This window comes from Grus americana, chromosome 3 (assembly GCF_028858705.1).
Source record: "Grus americana isolate bGruAme1 chromosome 3, bGruAme1.mat, whole genome shotgun sequence".
Taxonomy (NCBI): domain Eukaryota; kingdom Metazoa; phylum Chordata; class Aves; order Gruiformes; family Gruidae; genus Grus; species Grus americana.
Genome location: NC_072854.1, coordinates 115,584,857 through 115,601,275, shown reverse-complemented (window position 1 = coordinate 115,601,275; position 16,419 = coordinate 115,584,857). Strand labels below are relative to the sequence as shown.

Below are 16,419 nucleotides of genomic sequence, written 5' to 3'. Positions count from 1 at the left end.
GGAAAAAGAAACAATCTGGAAACGGCAGGCAGCGATGTGGACGGTATATTTAGTTAAGCCACTGGCACTTTCCTCTGGTGGGAAAAGTGACAATTGCAGGGCTTAGGTCTTAATCCGACAAGGGAATTTCAGCATGGGCTTATTTTTAAACATGTGAGTAATCCTCATGATTTCAGTTCAGAAAGGTAGATCCCAGCTCATATCAAGCCTGTTGCTTGATATGGACCTCAACATTGGGGGGGCGGGGCGGGGAAGATGTTTTAAACCTCTTTTAAGTCATGTTTTATTTTTCCCCGTGAAAAGATGTACAAATCCAAACTTCACATTAACAAGGACAAGGAAGAGGCTAGTGTGGGCTGGGGAAAGGGGGTTTGAGTTTTTCCCGGGATTGAGACAGGTCTGCCTGGGGAGGCTGCTCTTGCTCCGGTTGTGTTTTGCTGAGAGCAGAGCTGGGGACCACATCAGCATGATGGAGGTATTTCCAGCATGATGGAAAAACACAAGCAGCCAGTGGGACACGGGCACCCAAGACATCACATCCTTGGGAATAAGGTTTGCCTGGTGCAGAGAATACAGGGCAGGGCACATCCATCTCCATCCCAGGCTCCTGCAACCTGTACGGAGCTTGGCTTGGGTGCAAAGGGATACAGAAGAGCATATCCGAGGGTGAGTCTGGGTCCTGCTTTCAGAGCTCAATTTGTAATAATTATATTTTATATAACATAATATTATTATATTATAATAATTTATTGATTATTCCCAAATCCACCGTCTCCTCTTAAAAGTCAGCCCAGGCAGAAGTTTCACATCAGGAATTTTATTCACTGGATTTTCGGGTGGTTTTTGGCAGGGGCAGGGGGAGGCAGGATGGCTTGTTCCTTCTACACCCATCATTTCAAAACGCTCACAAAACCAAGTGTTTTGAAGCTTAAATTTTTTGGACACTGAGAAGCTAGCAATGCTTGGAGTCAAACGCTCAGCTTGGGAGCAAGTTGTTCTTAGGCAGGGATGGTCCCGCTCTCTCTCAGTGGCATTTTATCACTTGCTGCAAGCACTCCAGCCTCCCCTGACACAGCAGAGCCCACCACATGCTGCTCCTTAAGTGCCAGTGACCTCCATCGATACCCAAACAGATTGACCATCATCCTTGTTCCCCTCTCTCTGTGCTGGGTTTTGTCCTGATAAATCTGTTGGCTGTTTAACATCTTGCAGAGGCTGCTCTTAGCCAGCTCCATGCTGCTCTGGGGCATCAATATCTGCAGGAAATTTAGGAAATTAGGATGCCTGGAGGAGTCTTCAGTTGCTGGATATAGGGTGTGACTTCATGGAGAACTGGTTCCTCCACGGGGCATTGCCCTGGGGCTGATGCAACGCTGGTGGACCCCACGGAGAGCCCCAAATCTGGGAGAATTGAACCATCTTCCTTGAGAAGGAGCGTATCTCATGGCATTGGCTTGGCAGACAGACCTGCCTGTGTCAGCCTGGCATCTTTTTGTCTAAAAGGTCAATTTTTGAGCAAGTAGACCCAGATAGGGAGAATTCATCAGTGGGTTACTCCATTTCTTTCCATCACATTGACGTAAGCAATTTCTACAACACTCTGTAATGAAAAATTTCTTTCAGAAGACGGTAGAAGCCAATGAGTTTTGGCCAGTCCATCCTCACCCTTTTATCAGTGGCATCATAAGTCACTGAAACTGGTGTCTGATAAAGAGATCTCCATTAACTGCGCTCCTGGAAATATACATCAAATTGCATCCGAGTTTGCAAAACCTTCCAAGGAGCAATAAAGGAATACAAAGCAGATGGAGAAGAGAAATGACTGATACGAAGCAGGTCAGGATGCTCAAAAAATACAGCAGTGTTGCAAAAAAAGGGAAAATGACTGGAGTCTCCCTTTAATTAGTATAAAAAGTCCTCCCCATATTTATGCAAGAATTTCATACTGTCTTAGGTAAGGGTTCTTTGCAAGAAGTGCTTTACCATAGCTTGCTGCATCTGAGGGGCTGATAGCGGGACCTCAGGAAATGAAAGCACCAGGTTTTCTAACACCCCAGCCCTGAAATCTGGATTAGACAGCAATGGCTTAAAAAGACCAAGCAGGAGCAGCAGCCTTATTTACAAGAGGGTTATCTCCAGTGGTGTGGAGTGGTGGTGACAAGGATGGGAAATTGGGGCTAGAAATCTCTTCTAGCATTCCTCAGATTTTTGCTTTTAGTCACCTTTGAGAGCAACAATTAAACCTGCAGAGAAGGGATCACTGGCTGGCGCTGAACCAGCCTGCCCATCTTGCCAAACTTACTCCAGCTCCTCTTCTTCCTCCTCTGACCCTTACTACGGGGTGAGGAGGAGCGAGGTGAGGGAGCGAACAGCACAGCAGGGCTTCAGAAATCCCCCCAACATCCAAGTCAGGTGGAGACACAGACCTCGGACGCCCATTTATTCTGGGAAAAGGCATTTTGAAAGCAAGAACTGGAATACACTTTGCAACGCTGGGGCGAGGCAGCTCATAAGGACGCGTGGCTCATTTCTCCCCCGCCAAATTCTCCCCAAGACAGACTGCGGCAGACAGTGTGCAACCCCCCTTGCACCTCCCGGCCTCCCTCTCCCAGCTCTGTCCGTGCCAAGCCGAGCTGCTCGGCTCTGGGTGCTGCTGCAGCTCCCGCTCCCGCTGGCACGGCTGCTGCTGAGCAGAGTCGGGGAGGGCCATAATGACGCACCCGATTGGTATTAGAAGACTTCACTGGCTATTTATAGGCGCCTGCCGACCGCAGAAGGCTGTCGGCCTCTCTTTTTCTCTCTCCCTCCCTCTGTCTCACTCACTGGCTTTAGCTCAGTGCAGGAGGGGGAGCAAAAGAAATGCTGTAAATAAACTAGTGGGTCCAAGCACGATGTTCTTGAGCACGGCAAGGCTCCTGCCCCTCCGCTATCGAAATCACCCGGCGGATTCAATCTAAACAAATTATTTCCAGCACACCGGCTTTTCAGTCTGGCATTCTTTCCTCCCAGCTTTTCAGCTTGGATTTCTTTTTCTTTTTGCCTTTTTTTTTTCTCCTCCTCTCTGTCTTTGCGCAGTTTCACTTTTTGGTTCCTGGCATTGGCTTGGCTATTCCTCGGCAGGGCTGGATAAAGCCCAGAGAGGGGGAAACCTCTCTCTATTGAGCTCGGCAAATGTTCCCCGATTCCTGCCAAGCACTTCCCCGTGTGTCTCTTCCTATACCCAGGCTGAGCCCTGACCCGTAGTTTGGCCCACAACATCTTCTGATGCTCTCCTGACCGCAGGGCCAGCCTACAGCTCCCACGCTCACTCTCTGAAGGAGAGGTGCACTGGTCCAGCACCCTTTTCACACACGTATCTCTCCAGCCTCTGCCCTCTTCCTGTGCCGGTAGATGAGCTGATGAGGACCAAGCTGAGCACAGAAATGGTCAGTGCAGTACCCGTGTGTCAATCCTGGTCTCTCCTTTAGCGTAGATAACCACAGCAGTAAGTTTTGAATCGCTGTTGCAGGAGCACAGACCACCTCAGCTTGGGGCAAAGGTGGCATTTGGAAATGTGAGTAAAAAATTCCATATACCTGGATATGGGCAGTGAGGTAAAAACAATGAATAGCGTCCACAGCACAGGCACTGATGGAGAAGTAAAGCCTTTTATAATCACTTCAGTGAAGTGAAAAATAGAGGTCACTGGAGGTGCACATCCTTTCTTTTTTTAACAAAACAATGCTGATTTTCACAATATTTATTGTCAGAAGCATTTCTAACAGAAACACTCCTGCCTGCATGCAGGCCCTCGGGTTTACAACAGAGGTAAGAGAGGACAACTGTGGGAATTAAATCTGTAGCAAGACATTTTCCTTCTGCTTTCTCGTTGAATTAACCATTGCCCTACTTGAGAGACTGAATTCCTTGCAGATCCACCAGCACCGCAGAGATAAAGCAATCAAGGGGTGGGAGCATCTTCTCGGGAGAGATGAGTCTTATCCCTAAGTAAATTACTTTACCTCTCTGTTTTTGTATGGCACCCTGCTCCATGCTTACCTATTCGGACTTGCAGGCTCTGGGGCTGTCTCCCACTGCTGGGGAGGGACATACAGCACCAACCCCAGCCACATCCCGGGGGGGTCTGAGGCTTGCAGCAATGCCAGTGAACAAATGACACGGCCTGGGTCTTTCTCCTTGGAGAGGAACCACACGCCCATCTGCAAATAGCTAGCCCCAAAGCTAATGTATTATGCTTTTTTTTAAGTTATTATTTTTATTTTTAGAAAATAGCTTATTGAAAAAGGGTACAGATAATTCAAGAGCTGTATTTGAACTTGGGGATGGTGCTTAACATTTGGCCTAAAAAGAAGAGCATTTCATCTTCTCTTGACAAGATCATCCCTTCACAACTTTCTGATCACGTTTTTACACCTCGATGTGCACGAGGCTCTTGCTGAAGATGTCTTACTGGGACCTGTGTCATGACCTGGTCTTATGAGCTATGTGGCACTGGGTCTGAAAACTGGGTAAGAAAAAGAAAATTCTTATTACCACTATACAGCTCCTTTAGAGGTCTCACAAAATTGTGTTTGCTGTCCCTGCTAAGGTAAGTAGGCTGCCACCAGTTAAAAACAAGTTGATGGAAAGGGGATGGGAAGTGTCTGGGCACAGGGAAAGCACCCCTTCTCATCCGACCATGCTGGAGGGTGCACGGTGTTATAGTGAAAAGCCATGTAACCCATCGTCCTCTGTCCTCACACCATTCCTCTGCAGAGCTGAAAGCCTATAGACCCTTTTTCAGAGGCGGGTCAGCACAAACAGATTCCCCTTGGATTGCCTCCTGCATGTACGGATTCCCCTCGGCCTGCCGTATGCTGCCACAACAGACAGCCAGGACACTTGGGTTTTGCATTCTTCTCAACTTGAAGATGGTCCAGCCCTGCCTTGAGAACTGCATGGTCATCGTGGAAATGTGGGATAAGCCAGTAAAATTTCAGGATGCCTCTGGAAGGCTGTTTTAAAAGCAGATCAGAACTGACAGCCTACACAGGAAAATTTTGTTTACATTCTCCAGTTCTTGGTTCTTCAGTTTTGGAGAGGCACATTCATAAACCATAAAAGCAAATTATCCCTCCACCGACATGGATCCAGTCTTGACCTTTCTGCAGCATAATTAAAATGAAAAAGCGCTTTGCCAGATTGCCATATGACTAAAATGGTTCCTTTCATTTATACCCCACTTTCCGCCAGCACCAATGGAGAAGGAATTGGTGGTTGTGGCTCACAATAAATGTCTGGTAGTTCTCCTATGATAAAATCCTGGTTTTGAGGGACTTGCAACTTGAGCTGGACAAAGATCTCAGAGGATGTAATTTACTCTTGAATTCAGCATGCTTGTCCACACGTGGATTAGTTTTCTCGAACTTGTGTGTTTGAAATTTTCCTACATTTCCTACAATTAAACCTTGTTCTCACAGACCACACAAAACCATCCCTGCTACACATGCTTGACACTTGGCATTTGACAGAGGAAGTGTGCATGCTTCATCGCTATTATTTACTGTGTTTTTGTCAGTGTCCCAGTTCTGCCACTCCATTCCTAAGCAGGAAAAACCATATGGCATCTGCCCCGGACAGGCTGCAGTCAAGGACAAGTGACAATACTGAGGTGCTGCAGGTAATCTTAATGCTTCTGGCATGCTTCGCTGTGGAAGTTTGCAAACAAACAAATACCTGTTAGGCGTATAAGAGGCTGTGTAAAAGTTCTGCTAGTTTCTACGATAAATGGGGGTGGGGGCGAAGGGGCAAGAAAATAACATATTTAAGCTGTGGTTTGGACTTTGGACTTAGAAGTGGAATGTTCGGTATTGTATTTTAATTTAATAAATGCCACGTGTTTTTTGGTAATGCAATAATACAAGCAACTCAGCACATTATACATTCATGTATTAGATCAGAAATGTTTGTAAACCAGGCAATAATGTTGTTTGAGCAGAAGTACTTACAAGATATTAGTGAAGTAATTTTTTACAATTACGTGAAAAGTTGGTGTTTGACAGTGCTGCATGAGGACACAGTTACACTGGACAGCCAAAAGCGTTAACCCTTAGAACCAGCACAGTGTAAGGTGTAGGAGCAGCTTACAAACACGTGTGTAAATGGTATGCTTTAGGGATAAAAACCATTACATATTTTTTTCCTTTAGGTAAAAGAGGGTCTGTTTTCTTGCAACAAAAGCTCTGGATCTTCTCTCTTGGCCATTTGCTAAGCGAAGGGTTTGGGAATGTGGTGCTAAACTGCTGGAGCACACACATTAGCCAGATTACGTGATGGTACTAACGTGTTAAATCTCAGTCTTTTAAACTGCACAATTATACTATATGTCCTGTAATAAACCCAATAATTTTCATATAACTATACAGAAAGATGAACCTCATTTAAGAAAAGCAAGTATGTTACACTGGTATACCTTTGTTCCCAGTGCTACCTAACAATTGCCAACAGAGAAAGAATGAAAAGTATGTGAAGATTGAGGTGAAATGTTTAAAATGGCAATTGACTACATCTCAGCACACGGTATTGTTATTTCTTTGCTAAATTCAGATGGTCTCCAAGAATCTATAAGCTCGTTGCAGCTGGACAGTGTTTATAGACATATGGCAGGGGATGGTTTTCAAAGGAATTTAAATATTGCAGGGAACGGTTTTATACTCCAGGGCCTCAAGTTTGCTTTGTGATAGTGGTTTACTTTCACTGTTGCTCAAAAAAGGAGCCCTCTGTTCAGAGGGAAATGCAGAAGGTGTGAAGCGAACAAATAAAATGTTACATTTTTCCATCCCTGGCACAGCAGAGGAATAGGAAACAGCATGGCAGAAGAAGAGACAAGACTGGATAAAGAGATACACGACCTGAACTAATCAGACATATAATACTGGCTTGCATTCCCTGAGTTGACAAACATAAATTAACACCCAGTAAGATGACTGTGTTTTTGAGATAAAATTTTGATTTCCATGAATACCCTGTAAAATGGGCTTAAAATTCTTTCCATAAACATTTCTAGCCACTAATCTAATTGACTGGAATGTTTTCAAAAAAGAAAACACAGCTGAAGGAAATTCACTGCTTTTATTCACATATAAGTGAATATTTGCAGATTTTTAAAGGTATTCCCCGAGGTCAACAACTAACTAAACCTTATTTTGTAAGCAGCTATGGTGCAGTAAAAATGCCAGGCTCTGAGATCTTTGCATGAAACTACCAAATCATCTCGATTATGCTGAAAATAAAGGATATTTAAACAAGTGTTCCCTTGAACACGATACCTCCTGATGCTCCCTGGAAGATGTAGCTGAAAGTGAAGTTTATGTCACCAGGGCACCTGCAAAGGGATCCAAGATTTCTGACTGCCTGAGATGTGCATGGATGCAGGCGGAGAGGGATCAGGCCCCTCTTGCCAGACCCCGGGTTGATTTGGGCTTTGAGACCTCAAATTCATGTGCTTCAGGGGAATTACCGCCTGTTTACAAGGGTGGGAGAGCTGCATCAGTCTCCTGGGACCTACTCCAGCTACAGGCACACTACGCACCTCGAACAGACCTGGTTGCCTGAGCTCCTTTTACTTTGGGTTTTGTGGTTTGTTTCTTTCTCTCTAATGACTTCTGTAGCAGCAGCTGCAGAAACCTTCAGGTAAAGCTGGAACCAAACCCAAAACGTGTGACCTTTCTCCACAGTTTTGCACCACACAAATTACGGAGGGCGAGCTACTAAATTTCCAAACCAGGGACAACAACTATCACTGCTAAGCTGATCCCTGTCTAAGCAGTACTAGTTTAATTGTAAGCAGTTTGGTAAAAATGCTGTAATTTCTAAACCCAGTCTAACCGAAGAGTAGCTTGGCTTAGTTCAGCTGAAGCAAACATGCTCCTAAACAACTGACCCTAAGCAACCAAACTCACAAAAACCAAAACAACCTACCTCAAACAGAAATCACCTTGGGCAGCGGGCTGCATTTTCAAACTTTTCTCTGTAACTGTGAAATAGAGATTTTAAAAGTAAATGCCAAGATCTTCCTATAATTGCTTCCTTGCCAGTGCTGGCCCTGAAGAAAAAATGCTGTACATTAGGAAAGCTGCGGCACCGTGATGATATGAAATATTGCCTCAGTTGCTGTCTCCGGGAGCATGTGCGTGCACAAAGGCCCAGTAGTAGGTTGTAGCAGCGGAGCAGGATGATTGCTTATAGACTTTCACCCTCCAGAAGGTATTGTGCCCAAATTCATGAGCTCAATTTCTGTCTCAATGCCGTTCAAATATCACTGTTAAAGAAGATACAACTACAAAAAAAAAAGACAATCTACCCTGAAATTCCCACCTGTTTCAGTTCTTTGAAGAGGGGCTGTGTGCGTATGTATATGTCATTGAATGGTAAATACTCTATGCTTCATTTTATTTGCCAAATTGCACAGAATATGATGCAAAGCCCTCTTTTGTGCAGTGTTCAGAAGTCGCTAAGCGCGAATCAGTGTGTGAGCATTGCTGAAGGCTGCAGAACCTTGCAAGTATTTTAACCTCTTACTATGGAAGAAAAAACAAATGATGATAGATCTTAAATTCTCTGCTTTTGCTATCAATTCAAATATGGGGATAACTTATAAAAATCCTCCGTTATTCCCAATGATGAGCTGAAATTAATCCCTTACGCCAAGGCAACCGTCTTGGGTTTCAATGGAAACAGGTCTGTGCCAAACAAAATGTGTGTTCATATTCATAAATTTTAATGCAAATATCCAATGGCTCAGAAGATGAGCAAAATGCAGTATGTGTAAAATAAAATGCAATAAAAGAACAATAGGGTGGATTCAGTTTATTCTGATCCAAGAGCAGTTAAAGCAGGAGCACTTACAAAGCAGAGCTCAGCAGATTCCAACAGGAAAGGAAATATTAGTCAACAAATCCTCCAAGTTTTATGAACATGCCAGTCGGGGTGGGGAAGCCTTCACATGCTTTCAAAGCAGTCTGAAGAAACAGGGAAGATGGGGTAGTTATTCAACTACATTATTTTCCCAATATTATCTTAGAATTGGAAGATTTACAGCCTTATGCAGCTGATGAGCAGACCACTGCCACTGCTCAAGGAATTCTGCATGTAAGAAACTCCCCGGAGCCCCAGTTTGAAGGTGCTGGGAGAAACCCCAAAAGCATAAAGTCAGGCTTCATAACATAAAATATTATAGCTAATTTCTTAAAATTCACTGTGTGCCAGTGCTGGATGCTCAGGAAGGCATAAGAAAAAATCCCATTCAAACCGCACCAAATCTGTATGCCACCATTTTTTTTTTTTCCTTTTTTCCTGACGCGATGCCCTTACTGGTCTTGTTTTTCTTCCCCTTTCATATGAGAGCAATCTGAGTACCGTCCATCCTGGATTTCTTGCAAGACACAATGGTCTATAGGACAGCTGGCAGAATGATGCCTCAGATGCTAAGAGACAACTCCGAAGGCCATTTTTTTGGTGTGTGATTTAACATTCCAGCTTCAAATGAGGAACTCTGAAATCTGCAGCTCCCCGGATCTCAATAAAAGCAAGCAGAAAAAAACTGTAATTAGTCCCACTGTTTCTAAAGCAAAAAACAAGAACAAATTATTGCAGGTTATAGCTTTTTCAGCTCTTCAATTACTGTGGATGCCAAAATAAGAAAAAAAATCTGTATTGATAGCAATCTGTCCAGGCAACAAGTTTTTAAAGCAAACAAAACTGCCTATTTTTGCAGCCTGGGAAAATGCCAACGTAGTCCCTTATTCTGATAGTGTTATTTCATTATCTTATAGAAATCTCTCAGCTATTTTATGCTTTTCTGCAAAAAACCCCCAGGTTTTAGTTTAAAAGTTTGTACGTAGAGATGAAGAGGTAAAACACAAATTGAGTATCACATTTCCTTCACTGGGATTAACTTTTTTGTAAGGCTCCACTATTTGTTGGAAACTCGTAGTAGGCATTACTTCCTCACTCTACCCTAAAATAAACTCCTCCGATATTAATGATTTGTGAAAAGCACGCTGCTTTTTTACACCACTGATACTGTTCCTATCTGTCAATTCCCTCCAGTAGAACAAGAGGAATTGCGCTTTGTAACACAGCTGTTGATGCTATTACTTTTATTTTTTCATTAATCTGGTCAAATTTTGACATCATGCCGGAAGCCAAGATGTGCTTTGTTCTCTAAAAATGTTAGAATTAAAAAAAAAAAAGAAAGAGGAAAGGTGGAAGACTAAGGTGGAAATATTCAAACCTTAAGTCGTGACACCTGGCAAACACAAGCAAACCCCAAGTTCCCAATTCCAAACCCGGGGGTCCTTTGGGACTGAGGGAAGCCGAGGCCTTCACAGCCGAGCTGGCTGCAGTCAGTCCTCTCCGTCCTCCCCCCTACCCCCCCCCCGGCTTTTTACCTCCCACCCAGCGCCCGGCCAGTCCTTCCCCAGCCGGTGCCAGCGGGGCCGCCCCGGCTTCCCCTGGAGCAGGCCCCAGCTCCGCTCTCCTTCCTCCTGCGGGAAACGACCTTGGCTGCGCTGCGCTGCCCTGGGGCGAGCCCCTCTCCGCCCCGGACATCTCCCGGCCGCCGGCCCCGTTCCGCAGGCAGCCCCGGGGCGAGCCCTTTCCCTCCCCGGGGTCTCAGAAGCGCCGGGCCCACTCCCTCCGCCCCGCCCGATCCCGCCTGGCTCGCTGAGGTAACCCCCGCCTCAGCCGGCTCGGTACCCCCTCTCACTGAGGTAACCCCCGCGTCGGCCGGCTCAGTACCCGCCCCCGCCGCTTGCTGAGGTAACCCCCGCCCTCACACCGGTGCCAGCCCGCCGCCCTCGGGGCCGGCTGGATACCCGCGCCCCTCCCCCGGGCCGGGCCGCGCCGGGCGGGCCGCCGGCCGGCTCCAGTCACGCTCCCTCCCCCGCTCTCCGCTCTCTGCGTGACCATCTCCCGGGGAGGGGGCGGGAGAAGGCACTTCCCCCCCCGCACCCTTTTCATTGGACCGAGCTGGGCCGCCCATCAACTCAATCCTCAATGCTGGTTGGCCGCGGCGGCAAGCCAGCGCACAGCTCCCGCCCCGCGGGGGTCCCTCCAGCCCTCCCCAACACTTCGCGGCAGTGTCCTCAGAAGACTCATTGGGCCGAAGGGGCCGCTCCAACGCTGGCGGCAGATCCCCGCGCCCATTGGTCGGTCGCCGCGCCAATCCGCCAGGCCGCGGCGCCTCGTAGGCTGGCGGGGCGCCCGGGGGGCGGGGCGGCCTCCCCCCCCCCCCCCGGTCCCGCCCTGTGACTAACTCCCGTGTGTGAGTCACGGCGCGGCCCGTCAGCGCCGTTAAATGCCGTGTGCGGGCGGGCGGTGCTGCCTGGGCTGCCCCGGCCCCCTGCGTGCGGGCGGCCGCCTCCCCCGCCTCCTCCCCCGGTACATGGCTGGCGGGCCGTACTTGTCACGGTGTCACATCCTCTCTGCCGGCTGCGGCCCCAACTTCCCCCCTAGCTCGGCTGCCGCCGCCGCCCGGGGCCACCGCAGCGGCATGGGATAGAGCACAGCTGCCTCAGCGCCTGGCCGCCGCCTCCGTCGCGCAGCCCGGCGCCTCGCCGCACGCTCATTTTAAATTAATTTCCCCCCCTCCGGTTTAAATTCCTCACCCGTACTCCCCCCCACTGCCTCTTCATCCCCCACACCGCCTCTTTCCGTTGGCACCCCCTTCCCCTCCCGTTTGGCCGCCCCCCGTTCCCCTCAGCGCCTCCCTCAACGGTCCTCAACGGCCCTCGCCGCGGAGCCCCCCGGAGCGGGTGAGTGCCGGGCACGGCCTTCCCGGCCTCGCTCCTTTCTGCCTGCCGGGGCTGGGGGGTGTGGATTGGGGGGGTTGGGGGTGGGCGGAGGGCCGGGGCAGCCCCCAGTTGCCCGGGGAGGCGGCGGAGCGGGCGGGGGGAGCGCGGCGGCGGCGGGCCGGGTGGCTCCGCTGGCTGCCAACTGTTAGAAAGTTGGGGGCATTCGCCTCACCGCGCAGCCTGGCACTGGCCGGGGAGATACTTTCCACCTCGCACTGGAAAAGAAAGGGGGAAAAAAATTATTAAAACCTGGCAGTTTTGCCAACTACAAATGCGTGTCAGGCTGTCGATGACACATTTGATTGTAATTTTTATTTTATTTTTTTTCCCCGGTTAAGACTGCAGTTGAGGCTGTGGTGAAGGTTGACGTGAGGGGCAAGGGGCTCCCGAAAGCCGCCCCGGTTGAGCGGTGGGCCAGACCCCTCCAGACCAGGCTATGTCCACTGTCTTTCTTGGAAAACCAGGGAAACTCACCTTTTTTTATTTCCAGGTGCACCATCCTCCTCCCCACCCTGTCGTGCCTGGATGTTTCTGTATTACCTGGGCTTGACTTGGTGTGGCAGGAAAATGCGTGTATTGTAGGGTGAAGCCATGGTCCGCAGTGGGGAGTTTTGGTGGCTTGGATTGATACTGGGAGTGCTTAATGTAAAATGGTTATGTCTCTATTTCATTGCTATTGATTTTTTTTTCTCCTCCTTAATGTATTTTTAGAAACGTGAATGTGGTGTACGTTCTCATGTGCCGTACGTTCAGAGTAGCTAAAATAAAACAGATACATGGAAAACCCCAGCAACTACAGCAGTGTTTCCAAGCGCAGGGCAACTGAAGCTTTAATACTTTGCAGGGTTTAGTTATTAATATTAATTGCTTGATCTTTGTAATTCATATTATATGGAAACTAATTGCTGAATTGAAGGTTTAACAAACCTCACAGTGCTCCAAAATCATCTTTCTCAGACATCTGAAAAATAAATCTACCGAACTTTTGTTAAGAGGAAAGGCTAGCATCATTCTGAGAATCTTCCACGTGAAGTTGCTCTTTTTTTTTTTTTTTTTAGAGCAAGCAGTCTTGTAAATAAGAAGTATGGCTTTAGTCAGTGACTACTTAAGTGTAGTCTTAAGTATGCTTAAGATCAGTAGATTTCTAGAGGCAATGAAGTCTTGAACAAATCTTGTCTTGCTTCTATCTATAAAGAGAGGGAGGGAAACAAAAAAAATCAGCCCTGAGGTTGATACCAAATAGAAAATCAGTCCTTATTCCAAGGAGTAACTTGCCCAGCATAACCCAAAAACTTCCTAAATGTCTGTTGTTTTGCCTTTATGAGGGGGGTCCTTGAGCTGTGGCCTTTTAAATCAATATGAAGAGTGCCCGCTTTTCCTCTGGTACTAGTTTAGCACCAGTGCAACTTCATTAACTTTAACGGACCAGATTTGCATTAATGTGAAAAGTAATCAAGAAACACGTATTTTCAGAAAGGCCTCTGTAGTAGTGACGTGACAAGCTCTGAATCCTTCTCTAATCAGACCCAATTACACCACCCTTACTCATGCTGAGTGGTACTTTACTGCGCAAGTACTCCCTGCAACACTTGTATGACTACTTGTGTACTACAGTACCAATCTGGGTGAGGTAGTGTGGCGCTTATTTTTTCACAACTATTTTTTTCCCTTCCCTTGAAATAATATATTGGATAACTATTTCTCTTGGGTCATGAAGAAAACTTCTGAGGATTAAATGTAAAGCTGCTCTGTTAAGTGACCATACCAAAAAAGCCCTGTTTACGTCTTCTGTGCTACCAGTGAAACAGGTAGGTAAGTTTTCTGTGTGTTTAGCTTTCCCTTGTTGCTATGGAAAGTAGGAAAAAGATGGTTGAAAAATACGTTATCTTGTCCTGAAATCCCTCTATGCCTGAGGGACTCCATACTTCCATGCAGTGTTCAGGTTGGGGTTGGTTTTTTTTCTTCCCCTCCTTCTCCAGAACCCCCCCTAAACATTGACATCACATTGTTTAAATGTTTGCTGTTGAAATCACTGGCAGCAGGATCAGGCCCTCAGTTGTTTTTCTTTAAAGCAGTTGATAATGGCTTGGATGTGATGTTGTAGAAAGATAATATTATCTGGTGTGTCCACAGCTCAGATCCAATGTCTTATTACAATCTCAGAAGAAAGCTCCGTACTAAGCAGCCTGTAAAGAAAATATGTCTAACAAAGCAGAACTGTCTTCTGCCTTTATATTCTTATTTAGAAATCTCTTGAAAGTTTGCTTGATACTCCTTCAGAACAAGACACAATTCTTTCATGTTTGTTTCATGTTTTCACTTCCTCATATGACTGTGTTCATTGCTAAGCTTTTGTGTCACTGATTGAGATGTTATTGTAATTAACATTAATTATGCAAACTAGATTGTTTTTAGAGGCACTCCAACTCTGTATTGATACTGTCAACTTGTTTGTTTGTTGAACAAAAATCCACACATTTCACCATTCTCAGAGGAAATTGATTAACCGGTTCCAAATTAATATATGCATGGGAAACCATAATAAAATTAAGCGATTTTAGCTCTAACACCACATTGAATCTTGATGGAGGTGGTGAATATAGTACGGTTGGTTCTGAAATATCAAGGCAGGGTAAACGGGGAGGGGAGCAAGAAAGGGGACTAGGTACAGCCATTTGGGGAGGGTGTTTACACTGCAGAGTTCCACCACATTCTTTCCAGATACACGGTACTAGATTAATTGGGCCAAATTCTGCAGTCCCTAATTGAACAAAGCTCTCACTGAAGTATACTGGAGCTGTCTGCTCGCTTGGTTGTGGACTGCTGAATTTGTTCAAGAAGTGGAGAAAAATGGCAAAGTTTACTTCATTAATTATTTAGGACATTTTGGATTTGAGACTTGGAGAAGATATCTTCCTTTAATTTGGTTTAGAAGGTGTTCCAGGGTGTTCTGCAGGGGTTTTTTTTAAAGAAAAACTTATTAAAAATATCTTTGAAATATACATTCACTTATGAAATATTCCCTATAGCAATGGTAACATTTTACAATCTTTGTATAATGTTAATTATAGTGACAATCACAAAAGTCTCTGATTCTGAATCACCCCCTTGAAGCACTTCTGAGCTGAGAAGGACTTTAGAATCTCTCCCTAGAAATAGTAATTGTTGCAGTATTTATATGTTGTATTGTTGTGTACTCTCAGGAAGAAAAAAAAAAGGGGGGTGGGGAGAAGAGTTTAAATGAGAACTTGCTGTCATGATATCAAGTCTGAAAATATACGCAGACTGGCAGATTATTCCCTGTCTTAAAAATTAAGTCTCTCTAATTTCCCATTTAAATAAGCAAAACTTGGTTTGCAGCTTGCTTTGTGTAATGAAAGAGAAGTTTTTTGTTTCTACTTTCGGTGCAGTGGTCCTCTGGAAAGTTAGAAACAGCGCCCTGGGGCTCAGCGAAGTGGAGGGTGTATAATTATATGGGAAGGCTCCATAGCATCAGTGAATTAGCATTAGCAGCTGAGTGAGTTTGTTAAACTGTAGAGATGGTATTATGGAAATCAATAAAATGCTGGGTTTTTTTTCATATTGCAGATTCCATGTTAAAAGGAAAAGATGCTGTTTGTTTGTCTGCCTTCCATGTAGGCTTGCCAAACCATTAGTTGATTTGGAAAGGCAGGTTTTTCAGTTCAGACAGTAGGTATTCAGATTTTTTTTTAAACTCTTTTAAATCTTTATTTATTAGATTGTCTTTCAGAAATCATGCTAACACCTTGGCCTGCAAGTGGCTTCAAGTGTGTCTGTTTGTCAGCAGAGGCAAGAGTGAAGGTCACTTATTTTTCTTATGACATGCTGGTGTGGCATTGTTTGTTGTAGCTCAAATGCTCTGTTTCTGACATTCCTGTTTCTGCTTTAAATTAAATTATCTCAAGTGTTTGGAGGGTTCTGATGAGATGTACTGAAATCCATGGTAAAAATAAAAGAGAATAGTGACCTTAACTGTTTTCAGAGATGTGAGTCAGGATGGTTGATATTAATCACTGTAAGATCTGTAATATGCATTGGCCTTTATTTCTTTGTCTCAAAGCTTCTCTGCTTTTATACGAGAGAGACAAGTAACCAGATCATTCATCACATTAAGCACTTAGAAAGAAATGACAGATCGACAGCCTTATGTTGAGCACTGTGTAACATGTATGATGCATTAAGTTCTGATGATCTATATAAAACATTTTAATTGGGAGGAACAGTAAATGGGAACGTCTGTCTTCTAATCCAAGGACTCTGTTTTTTTCCTTCTTCTTCCTGACTGAAATTAAACTTAAGTTCATAATCAAATTATTTTATTTTAAAATATCTGTATGCTATGACCTTTGATAAAACACTGAAACATTGTATTCAAGCTAAGATACACTAAGGGCTTTGGGGGGACCTGGGAAACCTGGCTGCCTTAGCAGTGGATAGCATAAGTGATGGTAATCCGGTGGACTTCATGGAACTAAGAAGGTCCAACTCAGCAGCTTCTTCAGGGATGCTGCAGCAAGCATCTGTTTTGTGACATGTGAGCAGCCTGTGTACAGAGCTCAGATAT

General features: G+C 45.6%; 1 protein-coding gene across 2 annotated transcripts in view; it reads left to right on the top strand.

Moving 5' to 3' along the window:
* Positions 1 to 11,356: 11,356 nt before the first annotated feature.
* SERTAD2 (SERTA domain containing 2) overlaps positions 11,357 to 16,419 on the top strand; it is an 84,575-nt gene continuing 79,512 nt past the window's right edge. Inside the window, exons 1-2 of one of the 2 annotated variants that reach the window (XM_054821719.1) lie at positions 11,357 to 11,795; positions 13,552 to 13,642. The gene's annotated coding sequence lies outside the window, so the exon portion shown is untranslated. The remainder of the gene's footprint in view (positions 11,796 to 13,551; positions 13,643 to 16,419) is intronic. The other variant, XM_054821718.1, reaches the window with a different exon arrangement.